Source organism: Hemicordylus capensis, chromosome 4 (genome assembly GCF_027244095.1).
Source record: "Hemicordylus capensis ecotype Gifberg chromosome 4, rHemCap1.1.pri, whole genome shotgun sequence".
Taxonomy (NCBI): domain Eukaryota; kingdom Metazoa; phylum Chordata; class Lepidosauria; order Squamata; family Cordylidae; genus Hemicordylus; species Hemicordylus capensis.
Window position 1 is genome coordinate 232,937,589 of NC_069660.1, and position 16,651 is coordinate 232,954,239.

A 16,651-nucleotide genomic window follows, 5' to 3' on the forward strand; every position below is an offset into this window, starting at 1 on the left:
AAATGTGTAATCAAGAGACACAAGGGCCAGGCTTGTTTTCCTGTCTCACACATATCCAAATGCTATCACTGTGGAATACCTTTGCAGATGCAGAACAGAACTGGGCTGGGCTGAGATCTGTATCTTTGTCAGCACCACCGAACTCCTTGCAACAGGAGAGTTGTCTATCTGCAGAGCAACAGGAGTTCAATGGAGTGAAATGATTAAATTCTTAAAATTGTCTAGAACTTGCTCTCAGGTAATGTCTCTGGGGGAAGCTAGGATCTGCTCTCACACTTCCTCTTACAGAAAGTTTACAATAGTCATTGGTTATTGCTTTGCTATCCAGCGAATTACCTTAAAAATACAGGGGATAATCCCATCTTTTATCTGAGGTGATATTTGCAATGTAAAATTTAGAAGCTTTGTTTATAGCCTCTTGCTGTCTTTAGAATTACACCCTAGGTAGATATACACAAAAAAGATGATTTAATTGCTGTCTCACACATATAGCCTTGATTCTTCTCTCCTAGCACCTTTGACTTTTAACATCCTTGAAGACCAAGCACCAGAAAGTCTGGGGACAAAAGAAGATGCCCATTTGCAAGTTCAGAGATGTAGATTTGCTTTGGGAATGTCCATAGAAGCATATTCTTCCCAACAACAGTTAACAGGAGATGGAACCCAGATCCTGTTTAACCTGGACTGAGATAAACCGCCTGTTGTAAACTGTCTGTTGTAAACCACCCAGAGACATAAGTTTTGGGTGGTATTAAAATGTTTTGATAAATAAATAATATCCTGAACTGATCAATAATTAGAAGACAGGATCTAGAGGGTAACAGCAATTGACACCTTTTGTGAACCAGGAAGGATGATGATATTTTGAATAGACTCTATGGAGATCAAATGATGGAACAACTATAAGAAGGGAGCTCACCAGACAGAGAGTCAGCAAGCTTTGTCTAACCAGCAGATCTTCACTCATGTGCGAATCCCAAGTGCCTGCTTTCTATCTGCAGAGCTAACAGAGGCCTGAAACCTGCAGACAAGAGACTGCTCAGTGATTCTTGCCATGGGGCAAAGAATCAAAGGCTAACTCTCTCTGTGAAATCCAGCACCAGCTTTTTCCATCTGAAGCCTCATTGTTCCCAAGCCTTGTATCCAAGTTGTGTACACCTGCTGCCCCACGTCAGACCCTGGGAAATATGCTGCTTCTACAGCCTTGGTTTCCACTTCCCTCCCCCCTTTCCCCCTTCCTCCTGCCTCTACTAACTCCTGATTCCCAACCATCCCATTCCTGTGCTTTCCTTACCTACCCACTCCCTCTTTCCATCTATATCTGAATTGTGTTAGGTTTTAGGAAGATTTAATACTGACCTTACATGCATCTGCACACATGTGATAGTTAGGAACACTGGGTCGATGTTCTTACTAGCTATAGTTGAAATATTACTAGTAGTTCTGATTGATTGTTCTGTTTTCTGCTCAGTTAGGTTGATGACGTTGCTCTTTTATACTCAGTAAAGCCCACTGCATTATTTGAGAGTGTTTCGGTCTTCTTTCTACTTTTGTGCCCAGACTGTACATGGTCACTATATAAAGAACTGGTCACTTTGTGACACTGGTGAAACAAGCCTAATTTCATATGCTAGCTCTGGGGCATATCTAGTGTACGAATCAGGCTTGGCTCACAACACCCCCCACTGAAAATTAAACATCATTTTTTTAAACATGTAGGTTATTAAGGGCACAAACCACACCACCCAGGACAGACTAAAGAGGATTTGGGGGGCCCCAGGGTGTGTGAAGGCCCTGGACTTTGGCCCTGAAGTCCAGGGATAAGAGGACCTCTGAGTTCTTTAAATGTATTTTCCCCCACATTCACATCCATTGCTTTAGGAACTCAGCTACAGTTTGTCTGTTGGTATTGGTGTATGCTTGATATTTACTTAATACATTTTCCTAGGTAATCAATCTGCTGTACCTACACTGTCCCTGTAAACATCACAGCAAGTGCTGTATGTTTGATCAAAATTAATCTAAAGTAATATTATTATTCAATTAACCTCCAGCTTCAGAGGCAAGATGCCTCTAAATACCAGTTACAGGAGAGTAACAGCTGGAGAGAGGGCATATCTTCATCTCTTGCCTGTGGGCTTCTCAGAGGCATCTGGTAGGTCACTGTGTGAAATAGGATACTGGACTAGATAGGTCTTATTAGGCCTGATCCAGCAGGGTTGGTCTTATGTTCTTTTGTAACCTAAGGAAATACTGTATCATAAAATTATTATCAAATTAGCCTAGGGTAATATCCAATGTACACAGCATATGAGTACATGACTCTCTGTCCCAAATGGACTTGCAACACAAGGATGACACCAGCAAGAGCCATTGGAGGGACATTATGCTGAGACTGAATGGGGATAGTTGCTAACCGCCCCCCCCCCCGCCCCACATACACACACATACTAAATATAAGAAAGCTAACACTTTATAAAAGACCTTTTGAGGTCTCTTAATACCCTCTTTGGCCCACATGATTAAAGGCACAGGGAGAAGGGTTATAATTGAGCTATGAATAGCTATAGTTGAGTGGAAAGGTTCAAAGAACCCACACACACCCAGCTCCTGAGGGGCCGCCAGCTCCACCCTTCCCCATTATCACCCCCACTCTGAAGAGCCATCGAAGAGAGGGGTGAACACAGGCTCCCTCTCCCCTAGCTATTTCCCTGACTGCGAGCATACCTGGCGTGTCTTTTACGACATCCTGATACACACACACCCCAGCACATCCCAGACTACTACTCGAGACACACTCTAAATGCTAGTTTCAAGTTCAGCTATTCAGATGAACAACCCATGTTAATATAAAGGGTTGTGCTGGGAGGACTGTTACCAGAACTGCTCCAGAGTGCTGTCTAGGCACACCAAGAGGAAGGGGAAAGTGGCATACTGATGGCATGTGCACAGCTTCATTACATGTGGTGGGCTGGGTGAACAGAATATTATCCCAACTGACCCTATATTTTTACTCAGTTACTATATGTATGCCCTAACCGCCCAGAGCCTTTGGTTGGGGCAGTATAAGTGCAATAAATAATAAATAAATAAATAAATAATCAGGTGCAATAAATAAATAAGTGCAATAAATAAAAAATAAATAAATAATCAGGTTACATAAATGTCCAATCCTATTACAGTCAATAATTGATTACAGTATAGGTATCCAACTGAGTAACCAAAGACCTCTCAATAGAACCACTGAAGTTTCTCAGAAGACCAGCTCTTCTTTTCACTTCTGGCTCTAATGTTATAAGGATGTTTCTTGAGCCTGAGTAAACACCAATCAACAATGCTATCATGTACAGCCTACAAGCCCAAAGAGTGCCTAATGTTGCGGTAAAGATGCTGAATTTCTGATCTTTTGAAGGAAATGTAATGTTTCCTGAAGCTCCCACTGGCTTAGGTCAAATATGTAATCAACCTTTCCTCCTCATCAATGAAATTAGCTGTGTTGCATTTGTCATTTTATTAATAACATGTCCACTATCAAGACATGTTATTAATAAAATGAAAGGAACAACATGAGGGAGATTCTACTGCACCCTATTAGGCAGGATTATCCAATGATTAAATGATGATTAAGAAAAAGCTAGGTTTTAATAGGATTGTACTGGGCTTCACAATTATTCATCCAATACTTATCGAACCTGACAGTACAGTATAAGTGTTGCCAATTTTAGTTAAATACGCACTAACTGCTTCTGCCATGAACACTAAAATCTTCAAACAAGTTGATGCATGTAGAAAAGGCAAACCATAGGAGAAAGATTTACAGTGTGTTAAACAGCAATTATATTTAAAAAGGAAAGGGGTTTTTTTTGTAAAGAGTATTTTGAAAACATTTGACATAGAGTAGTTTTATAGGTGTGCCAGATAGATTTCCAAATACTGAATTTAGATATTCTTATGGCAATAATTTTCAAGTAAGACAAGTTGTTGCTGCTTCTCTTGATGTTAGTGGCAAAACATTCCATTGGGCTTACTGGTGCAGGAGTCAACTCTCAGAACAGTCACAATACTTTTAAACTCTGTTTTCAAATATTTGCAACCTTTGTGATGCACCAAGCTGAACACAGTATCCCAGCCAGATATTTCTCACCTGTAGGTGCTTGATGAACCATTGTGTGAAACAGGATGCTAGACTAGATGGGCTTTGGGCCTGATCCAGCAGGGCTGTTTTATGAACCACCAAATCGAAACCATTGGAATCATTTTACCTTTATTCCAAAACAAATGCCTATCATTGTGAATGGAAGTCCAAATGAAATGGACGATAAATATCATTTGTTGTGCTCAGAACTCCATTCATTTTTAAGGGTCTTACCTTGTAGCAAAGCCATGGACTTATTCTATACTTCTTTATCACTACCACTGGGCTGGTTCGCAAGATACTCCCCCTTGGCTGGGAATCACATTGGTCCAGCCCACATGATTACAAGGGGGCTGTGACAAGATTGCACTCATTAAGAAGTCTTTCACAAGCATCCTGGCATACTCCCAGTGTGTCCCTATTTTGCATAGGTGCCTTGCCACCCAACCCATCTTACTGCCCCCAGCCCATTAAAACTGAATTGATCAATGCTAACCAAATACTCACCCTGCACAAAGTAGGCTGCAATCCTGCCCACCCTGGCACTGCACTGGGAGTCAGGGTAACTGCAGCATACAAATAACTAAAATGCCTATATAATGTTAAGTAGTAGTAGCTTAGAAACATACAGTGGCAAGGATAGTATTTGTAATGTGAATGTACTTGTCCGTGGACTCCAGTGAAGGCAGGACACACACGATGGGTTGAACCAGGGCCAAAATTGATTAACTACCGAAGATCTGCAGCAGTGGAGTACTTAGAACAACATATAACTAGTGCATGGGCAACTCCTTCCCTCATGAAAGCAGCCTCCTAACAAGGACTGCCTACTCACTGCTGGGTGAAACAACCAGGCTTGGAGGCTGCCAGCAGTTATTTGACTGGTAGATGCCCCTTGCCACACAGTTTCCTGAGTCCCAAAGCTCTGAATGGGTGAGCCAAACAACTCCCTCAAAAGTTTAGAATCCCAGAGACCCCAAGGCCTTGAAACCCTGAAGGGTTGTTCCCACAAAATCCCCATTTTAAAAATCTTTGAACTACCTACACAAACCCATACTCACCTGCCAGTGTGATCAATATAAGGGTTCCCACCACTACTTAAACATACACTGGTAAGGAGTAGGCAAAAATACTCCCACCAGCAGCCAAGCAGGTGGAAATTTTTTAAAAAATCATACTCATCCCCAGAGGCACTCTTACCCTGGACCTCCGGGCCTGGAAGTCCACACTCCTGGGGGCCCTAAATCCTCTTTTGTCTGTCCTGGGTGCTGTGGTAGCCGTGATGCTGGCTCGTGCTGCACCAGGTGGCCAAGCATGACTGTGACCTGCAAAAGGCACCAAGTGTGACCTCTGCTTTAGAGACAGAGGAGGGAGTGGGGAAGAAGTATGCAGGATGGGAATATGTTAAGTGGTGTGTTGAAATGATTCTGCTAGGGCATATTTACATAACTAGACCTGTTTTATATTCTTACATTCTTGTGAGTTTAGTTGCTGTTTGTGCCCTCAAGAACCCACATGTTAAAAACACTGTGTGTGTCATGGTGTGTGGGGGTGGGGTGGGGGGGATGATGCTTAATTTGCAGTGGTGGGGGGAGGGAGCTCCAAAGGTCTTTAGGTCCAGGCTCCAGAATTACCTAGGTGAACCTCTGCTCATCCCCGTATGGCAATCAGTTATTCTGTCATGTAATGAAGGGAGGGAGGCTTGGAACAGCATTCCCTGAATTGTCTGTGGGGAGGGAGGCGTGGCCCAGTTATGAAGCCAGTCATTACCCACAGCTGATTGGCCATGCAGATCATATGCTTAGCAGACAGCATAATGTATGTCCCACCCCCTCACCATGTCAAGCATTGGGGGTAGGAGTGGCATTACATTAACAAGATTGTGCTGGAACTTCCAGAGAGAGCAAAGGAATGTTATATATTGGAAGATTTTATAAAATTAAGTCTCCACTGTATGGATGTGAAACCTGGACCATCAAGAAAGAAACACATAAAAAAACTGGAAGCATTTGAGGTGTGGTGTCTCAGAAAAATGCTCAAGGTTAAATGGACCAGCAGAACAACAAATGAAGAAGTACTTCAAAAAGCAAAAATACATAAACAAATAATACAGACAATCAAGAGACACGAACAGGAGTACTATGGACATATCCTAAGAGGAGTAAAATATCAAATACCACAACTAACGCTAGAAGGAAAGATAGCATGGAAAAGATCAAGAGGAAGGAGGAGGAAGGGATGGATGGATGGATGGATGGATGGATGACCTGAAAGAATAGCTAGAAATGGACATAGAAGATATCATCCACAATTCTAAGGACCATGAGCTATGGCTTTTGCTGGCTGCCAACTTCCCAATCAGAGAAGGTACATGAAGAGAGAGATCGAGAGAGATCCCGCTACTGATTGTGTGATCAATTGATCATATGCAAGATATAGATCTGGGTATGATCTGGCTTCAAGTGATTAAGCTAGCACACACACAGTGTAGAGCTCTGCTGAATGTTCTCCCACTTCCTTGTTGCAGTGAAAAACACTGCTTTGTAGGGATGTGTGAGTTCGAATCGAATCAGACTGACCACAAACCACAAAGCAATCAGGCAAACAGTAAATTTTTTAGGAATGTTTTAGTTTTAAGTGATTTTGTATTTTTCTGCCAAAGGGAATAATGGGGATTCAAAGCAACCCCATTATTTCCCATGGGTAGTGCCTAGGTGCTCAAAAGCGGGTTGTGGGGGTATAGGGCCATGGGTGCCAACTGCCACCCAAACTGCAAGGCAATGGGACACCCTGGTGATTTTTAAAATACTTGTTAATGTATTTTAGAATCTCTGGTCTTAACGTTTTCTCATAATGAATCCCTATGAAGAAACAATGTAACATCTGAGAATCTAACGCAGGGATTCTCAAACTTGGGTCCTCAGGTGTTATTGGACTTCAACTCCCATAATCCCCAGCCTCAGTGGCCTTTGGTTGGGGATTATGGGAGTTGAAGTCCAATAACATCTGGGGACCCAACTTTGAGAATCACTGATCTAATGTGTATAGACTCTTGGATGTTAATTACTTCTACACAGGAATTCATTATGAAAAAAAAGATAGTTAACACAAGAGAAGCTGAAATACATAAAAATTCCACCCAAATTACCCAAGTACTCCACTGCCTTGTGGTTTGGGTGGGAGTTGGCACCCACACTGCCCTACTGCCATACCTGTTCTGGAGTACCTAGGAGCCACCCAGGGGGAATAATGGAGCTGCTTTGATTCCTCATTATCTCCTATGGCAGAAAAATACAAAATCCCTCCTGGATGGTTCTTCTTATGGGTTCCCTGTCCCCCCTGGATGGTTCTTCTTATGGGTTTTGAAGGGGTGTCCCCATGGCCTCTCATGGTCTGCTCAAGGCAATATCCATCCTCATCACATATGAAGAGTCTCTCCTTTCGTTGGAGGCAATGCTGTTTCTGCTGCCCAGCCCTTCTAATTAGTAAGCCTAGGGACTGCATGCATTAACCCAAAGGGAAGGGGCTGTACAAAAAATAGATCTGAGCCATTCAAGAATTCCTGGTGGGGCTGTCTTTAAACCCAATGCTGGGTATCGCCACCCTGCCATATGATACCACCCCAGTGATCTAATAGGGATTGCCTTGTTTATGTTGTCATTGTGACTGCATGAACTTGTGAACATACATCTTTATCACTTCACTTTTGGAGAGCGAAGCACATAGTGCCCATCTTGCCATCCTGTCCCCTTTCTCTACTGATTGCCAGGAGGAGGGAACAAGGGACAAAGTAGGAAGAGGGCATACCCCCATGTGACTTTCCTATTTGACAGACATACACATTTGGGATGGGACCTGGTAGCATCCATGTTGCTGGGCAACTGCTTTTTTAGATGGGAGATGTGTTCAGATCAAGTGCTCAGAGAGGTGGGCAGTGAGAAGCGCCAAGGTATGCAGTGGGTGTGATCCCAGGCGAGTCTGGGCTGCCCTCTCTGTGATTACATTTCCAGAAACAGCATGAAACCACGGTTATGGCAGCATCTGCATTTGGACATAATGCAGTGCAAAACCTCAGGTTCGGGCAGCGAAATTCACTATGAACCAAAGATTCAAATTGTAATTTGGCGAGGAAAACTGGAGGTTGCTTTTGATGCAAAACCATGGTTTTACACATTCAGACATACATATATTCCATACTCTGCCCCATTTAACTATGGTTCTGTGTTTCATGCAAATGCAGCCAATGTCTCTAGTACAGGCAAAGTATTTCCCCATTCAAAGTAATTAAAGAATCACAAAAATTGTACCCTCCCTTTATGCTCAGTCGTATGTAACTCATCCCATGAAAAATGGCTAGGTGCCTCCAAGCATTTGAAGTGGTCTTTTTGCCACTGTTTTACACATTTGACTCAGATAGTGGCCTGGTTCATATGTAACGCCAAACCGGAGGTAGGTGAACCCACAGTTTCAATTTGAAACTCCAAATAATGCCACAGACACATGTTCCTCTCGTTCCAGGAGAGAAGAGCCCCTCCCTGCTGCCCAGCCTCTGAGGCAGATTCCAGCAAGCTCCATGGCCAGACTATGGGCAAAGCATCATCACATCAGTGGGGCAGCCACAATTGGCCACAGTCTCAAAGGGGATGTGTCAAGCGTGATCATGCATTTTCAGAGTGCTCTGCACGCTTGGCATGGGAAAGGCATTTAAATCCATTTAAATGCCCTTCAATGCCATGCCATGCCATGCCATGGCAGCACTAATTCTGGAAGTGAGGGCACTGTAACCCTCCCCCCAGGAGTCCTACACCCTTGTTGTCCCGAACAAGCATAAATTCCAGGAGTGCGGGGGGTTGGAATTCCGCTGTTACTAAGGGAGGGGAAGGGAACATGGGGACATCACAGGAGGGGATATGTAGATAAAGGAAGGCAAAGGATGCTGGTGCATCTGTCCCACCGTAACCTGGGAAGATGTTGCAAATGGTAACCCTGGCAAATCAGTCCATGCAGATCCAAATGAAATTGTGCTGTCTGGCAGCTTGCTGTTAAGTGGGCTTGCCCTCTTATGAAATGGCCGTCTTCTGGGGAAGGCTATGCCCAAGTAAGGGTGCTGCCCCCACCATGTACTGTGAGCTCATGAGTTGAGCCAGCCCACCCAGCCAGGCACCCAAGAGGGCTCTGCTTGTGTGCCCCCCTCACTCTCGATGAAAAGAAGATATAAAAGATCCGCCTGAAATCCCCCACCCTCATGTGCCATGTCCCAGCCATGTATGTGGAGGGGAGGGGGGAGACACTGGGACAGACCTATACAGCCATTCAGAATCCAAGTTCTCAGTCTGGCATTGTGCCACATGCAGATCTGTCAGCATGGGGAATCGCAGGAGAGGGCCCTGCGATTCCCCATCCAAACCGTTTTGCTCCAGACCCAGAGAGGGGATGTCCTGCTCATATTGGCTATCCCTGTCATGAGGGGGCCATGTGTCAGGGCGTGTCCTTATGTGTGGATGATGGAGACACCAGATTCCTTGATGTTCCTGTCTGGCTCCCTGTCTCCTCTTCCCAGCCTGGCTAGGCTTATCAGGACCGGCCTCAGACCAGGGACAGGGAGTGGGTTGAGCATCACCCTTTGCCTTCTCTGTCACAGGCTGCTTGTTCCTTGTGCCTGCCCCTCTCTGGGGCCCTCTTATACTCTCCACCAGCCTCCTTCTCATCCCTGGCTGGCTCATTATATGCCTCCTCACAGGCTATGCATTGTCCACCCACAATTACTGGGCCAACACCCCTCTTTATTACCTTTAGTTGATTACACCTTACAGCGGTTGCCCAAGCCTCTTCTCCTGCCTCCTGCTCAGACCCCCTCCCTTTGGGAGGCATGCTGCTGATGTTATCCTCGCATGCCTCCCCTTTGGTATTATCAGGGCTCTGCTCCTCCTCCACTGGAACTGACTCCCTGCCTGTTGGCAGTCTTTCCTTCGTCTCTCCCAGGCTTCCACCTGTCCTTGTCACCTTGGGCCCTCTCACCACTCCATCCTCAGAGGTAAGGACAGCTGGCCTCGCCAGACAGTTCCCTGACACCCATTCAAAATTCCCAGATCCAGCATGGCGCTGTGCCATATGCAGATCTCCTGGAATGGGGGGCTGTGAGGTTGCACTTTAGGGTTGTGGGCAAGTATGAGCATCTTGACATGGGTTCACAGGCTGGCAGGGTGCATTTTTGACAGCTACTTGTTGGCAGTCGCCAAGACCATGACGGCAGTTGCCTGAGTACCTGTCCCCATGGCTTTCTGCATAGTGCATCCAGGCTCCATATTGAATCCCCAAGGTCTGCCACTCTTGTGAGAGAGCAGTCTATGAGAGTAGGGTACTTTAGAATACCCTCTTCTTTTTCTTCCCATATGGCTCTTCTCCTGAGTAAGCATAGGGACCAATAACCCCCAAAGGGAAGGGGTTGGACCCCCCCCTTCCTCAACCTTTCTGTAAAAAAAAATAAAAATAGAACTGGGCTGCTTGATAATCCCTGCCTGTTGCTGCCTTGTGGAGCCATCCCTGGCCATCCCCCTTGCCCTGTGCTCCCTTACTGGTGCTGTGATGGGGTGCTCAGTTTATATTGCCACCTGGAGTGTTTGTGTTTCTGTACATACACCGCTGTCACTTCCTCATTGGGGAATAAAGCACTTAGTGCCCCCCTATCCATCATTCTTGCCAGCTGGGGGGAACAAGGGACAGAGTTAGGAAAGAGAATGGCCATTGAGAGGATGGCAAGGCTTCAATGGGGTGTCATGGTGTCCCTGCTGCCTAGACACTCCATAGCTGCATAGCTGACAGGAGGGGCAGGGCTGGTTGTCCTAAAACAGCCAGTGAGAAGCACTGAAGGCATGAAGCAGCCACATCATTGGACAGGTCTGCGCTATGATTATGCGCTATCTATGATTATGGTTTTTAAATTGGCACAAAACCGTGGTTATGGCAGTGTCCAGAGTCAGACATAATGCCTCGGTGGCCAAACCTCAGGTCTTCGCTGTGAAACTTTGTGCAAACTGAAGGTTCAAACTGGAGTTTGCCAAGGCAAACCAGAGGTCAATTTTGCCATGAAACCATGATTTCATGCATTTGAAAGTACCAGAGTGACAACCTCTGCCACATTTAACTCCAGTTTGGCATTACATATGAACCCAGACTATATTTGGGGATACTTGAGATATATGTTGCTAGCTTCTGACCGGTGTAATATTTTGGGTTCTATAAATGCTCCTTGAAGTGGCTTCTGGTCTTCTTGAAAGCCCAAGCCCTTTCCTGACAATTGCAGCAACAAAAGAATGTTTTTTCTTGAGCAATGACAGAAAATAGTTTATTTCATCTGAGAGAAAATTCTTTTTATGGACTAAAATGAAAGCACTGCAGCCACTGGTTGTTACTATTCTGTAAGTGTAATTCTTTTAATAAATAGCATTTCCTTCTGCTTAGGCTGGAAATAATAGCATCCAGAATATATTTTGTTCATTCTTAGTAAGTTTGTGGCTACAGAATTACCATGGCAACCTTTATACTTTTTCATACATTAGAATGTAGCACTGGTGAAGTGACAAGAACTGAAGGGATTGTCAGGCACCCGGGTGACAGTGTCTCATTTGGAAACAGTCACTGGAGCACAGATACATACTTCTTCTCAGCTGACAGGAACAACCTGCCCTTGGACTGACAAGATCAGAATGGAACATAGCCTTCTAGCATTAATGCCAAACTGACAGCATGCCTTTTAAATATGAGCACTTTAAGAACACATAATATTGAAGACTGGGGTGGGGGGGAGTGTGAAGTATAGGAATGGGGGAAAGTGTGCCTTGCTTAAAAACCCTGTGAGATGATGGCACATTAACAACAAATATGCCAAACTAGCACCTATTGTGACCTTGTCCGGTGCCATTGGCCAGTTGTTAGACACAGTCTTGACAAAGGCTTTTGTGCCTCATACACAGTTATTGGCTTGTCTGTGCACAGTCAATGATGGTGGCATGTGTCCAAAGGAACAGAGGGAATCACCCTAATGAGTAGTAATCAAGATCCTGATCCACTAGGAAATGTCACCATCCAATTCAAGTTACAGGAACTTGCTCTCTTCTGTTGAAAGTCTATGTTTTCATTGCTGCAGCTAACATGGACCATTGCTGATGGGTGTCCAAAAAAGAATACTCTTTTTAGCCCAATTTCCAGTAGGTTTATGCATTCTGTGTGCCCGTGTGTGTCCCCCTGACACTCTCAACTTCGCAATGCCTGGACCAATATGAACCAAATCGGGTCCAGTTGTAGGGACACATAGGGACACCTCAATGGCATAGTTTGTGATGATGTCATCCACCCCATTCAAGATGGTGGATGTGTGAATGTTGTGGGGCAAGCGGGCTAACCTAAGTGGTCTAACTGATTTGAACCAAATTAGGTACAGTTGTAGTGAGTGACACACAGGGACTCTTCAATGGTGTAGTTTGTAATGATGTCATCCACCCCATTCCAAGATGGCGGACATGTGAACATTTGAGGTGCAAGAGATCTAACCTGTGGAACTCGAGTTGAACCAAATTTAGTCCAGTTGTAGAGAAAGTGAAAAGAAAGTAGGCAGATTAGTACTTACTAGAAGAACTTGTTTCTTTCCTCTTTGCCCTTGAGGTATAGCATCATAACAAACTATAAAAACATTCTCTCTCTCTCTCTCTCTCTCTCTCTCTCTCTCTCTCTCTCTCTCTCTCTCACACACACACACACACACACACACACACACTTACATTTCTGCATATTATTCCCTGTAGACATAGGGAATAATATGTATATATATATATATATATATATATATATATATATATATATATATATATATAATAATTATAGAATTGTAAGACTGGAGGGAGTTTGTTGATAATCTAGTTCAACCTCTTGTTTGATGCAGAAATCCAAAGCTACATGATTGTTCCTTAACTAATTGGTTCCATTGTTGAATTTCTCTGCCCATGAAGAAGTTTCTACTAATGCTCAGCTGAAATCTACTAAACCCTCCATCAGATCTAGTCCTGCCCCATGGGTTAGGAAAGAACTCTTTATCTTTTTCTGTGACAAATTTCAGATATTTAAAGATGCTATAGCACCCCTCTCAGTCTTCTCTTCTTCAGGCTAGACATATCTACTATAGTTACTCCAACCTTTCTTATAAGGCTTGTATCTCTGACCACTGACTATCTTTATTGCCCTCCTCTGAACCTATCGAACCTGCCTGCATTCGTCATAAAGTGTGGCACCTAAGACTGGACAAACAACTCAGATGAGATGGAATAAATAAAGTCTCTCAGAATAAAGTGGAACTACTACAATTAATCAGTGGGTCTTAGCCTCACTGGCACCTGAGGCATCATGTGAGCTCATTTCCTTCGCACACAAAAACAAAAACCTGTCAAGCAGCTTTTCCTGCTGCCTTCCCAACCCAGATCTACATGGCACAGATCAGTTTCTCAAGCTGCAAGATGCATAAAATGTACTATTCCTGACACCCAACCCTGCTTAACTGCCTGTCCCTCCCTTCCCTTCCCAGCCCAGTCCTTCCTTGACTATTCTGGCAGGAGTGTGAGTCAAACTACCCTCTTCATCCTCGCTTCCCATGCTGGCTTTGTAAAGAAGAAAAAAGGTGTATTGAGGCCAGGGGAGTGCAGGTTTCAGCTCACAGGGCACTCTGTCTAGAAGAATTCTACTAGTCTCAGTAGAATTCCTTCTGCTCCCTTCCCCACCCAGCCAAAGCAGCAGTGGAGGAAGAGTATGGAGAGTGTGGCAGTAGTGACTAGCACATCACTGCTGGGAGTTGTTTTGCAGGACATTGGGCCCAGCACTGGGTTAGAGGAGGCAGCCAATCCACCACCTCCATTAATCTGACACCTGAGGTAACTCCTTCAGTTTGCCTAATGGGCAGGTTGCCCCTGCTATTAATGCAGCTTAATATTGCATTAACCATTTTTGCAGCTGTGTCACAAGGTTGACTCAATGCACCAGCTGGGATCAGGTGTCGTCTTGAGGTCCTTTTCACATGGGCTAAGATCATCTGGAGAGGTTCGCCTATGGCTCCCGGCAACCCATCTGGCGGCTACTCAGGAACAGGACTTCTCAGTTGCAGCCCCTGGACTTTGGAATGCGCTCCCTGTTGAAATAAGAGCCTCCCCATCTCTGGCAACTTTTAAAAAGGCACTGAAGACACATTTATTCACCCAGGCTTTTAATTAGATTAATAGTTTTAAATAATTTTAATACTGGGTTTTAAAGGATTTTAATCTTTTAAATTATTTTAATTGTTAATTGAGTTAATGTTTAAATGATTTTAATTGTAAACTGTCAGGAGACGCAAGTTCTAGGTGGTATAGAAATATCATAAATAAATAAATAAATAAATAATAAGCTACTGCCAAGCCACAAAACCAGATGCACTTGGTTTAAACTGCAATTGGTTTTTTTAAAAAAAACATGCCTGTGTATTTGTATTTGTCTGTGTTGAATTTCACTTGTTCATTTCAACAGCTTCCAATTCTATCAAGATTATTTTGAATTGTATTCTGTCTTCTGAACTTGTAGCTATCCCACTCAGTGTTGTTTCACCTGCAGATTTGATGAGGATTCCCTCTACCCTTTCATCTAAGTTACTGATGACAACACTGAAGAATACCAGGTTCTGCAGCACTCCATTTGAAACTTCCACCTAGGCTGATGAACAACATTAATGAACACTCTGAATCCACTTGATGGCATTAACAATTAGCTCTCATTTGACCAATTTGCTAAGCAATACTGTCAAATGCTTTGCTGAAATAAAGAAAAGTTTTACCTACAACATTCCCTCAATCCACCAAAACTAGTAACCAAGTTAGGATTTACTGTAGACAGTCCATGATGGCTTCTACTAATCACTGCATCATTATCAAGATGCATACAGACAGAATATTTTATAATCTGTTCAAGTATCTTACATGGTACTGAAGTCAAGCTGAACTGTTTGATCAGGCCTTCCTTTTTCAAGACTGGGACAATGTTAAAATTGTCTCCCGTCTTGTGGCACTTCACCTATTATCCAGTATTTATCAAAGACGATAGGTGAGAGGTTTTTGCACCTGTAATGTCAGGTTCCAGGTTAAATCATTTTTTAAGCCCAATTTTCTGGAAGAAATGGTTGGCAGAAAGTTTTCTGCTATTTGCTTAAGCAGAAATATTGACTTATAGCCAAAGGTGACCTCTACTAGTAAAAAGGCTCTTCAATGCCTAGAAGTGCTCTTTCCGATCTAAAAGTGTTGTATGAAAAAAGTATGCCCAAATCAAGTTCTTTTGTTTGTGCAATCTCCTTCCAAGAACTTTTTATATCCCACTGCAATGTATTTGCTACATGCTGTATATTCCTTAGTCACTATGCTCAGACAATATATACGATCTGTGCCCACCCATACATGATTAGGGAGTAGGGACTATGCCCTTCTTGGTGCACTGTTCTCTTCTGAATTGCTGGTGCAGCCCTCCAAGCTACTCTCTTACATGATCTACTACAGTAGTATTTACATCTATGACTAATAAATGAGTACCTACTCATTTGTAAAGAGATGGACAAAACATCTGCCCACGGAGTGAAGAGAAGGGGGATAACATCCTGGAAAAGGGAACAGGTCATTTACATCCCTAATTGTGCTTGAGTGGAGCCAGTTTGGACATATTATCTGAACTGGCCATATCTTTCCTGTACTGCAATACAACCTCCAATACATTGTGGTATTATACCAAGAAGTCTTCCACTAGCACTTTTACATGAGTTCAAATAGCACATTCTCTCCGCCTGCTCATGGTTATTTGGATTTGAATCAAAGAATTCTAATGCACACAGGTTCGTATTCTTTATACTTGTTGATCAAATAGTTCCTCTTGATTTGTTCTAAGAGTCAATCTCCACAGCATTAATATCACATTAGCCACCACTGACTTCAGCATTAGTTAAACGCTCCTAGCCTGTTTCTATTAATCTTGAGCTTTGTATGCACCTTAAAACTAAAGCTTGTTTTCTCATCTATTTTCTATTACACAGCTTATTTTAAAATTCATTCAGAATGGTTTACAAGCCATTTATTCAACAGACACTTTAGTTTTGCTCTGATTTAAGGTTATTTTTTGCTGTATGTTTGCAGTCTGGTTTCCAATATGCTGTCCCTGTTTGCACACATTCCCCTGTGTTGACAATTAACTGTTTTGTCAGCAAATTGAGGTGGGGGTGGTTTTGTGCTTAAATTATTTACAAAATCAGTTTAAACAGCAGCAAAAAAAAAAATCATGGAACTAAATGGTTTGTCAGCTGAAATTTGTTTTAAGAGGGAAATTATTTGAAAAGCACCATTCTTAAAAGGATAGTGCAAATGGTTTTAAAAGACATGGAGAATAAAAGGCGTCTACAGAGTAGCTAGGGTTAATGTGTGATATATTTTATATTCTAATCTGGAGTTGCTAACAAATTAAATA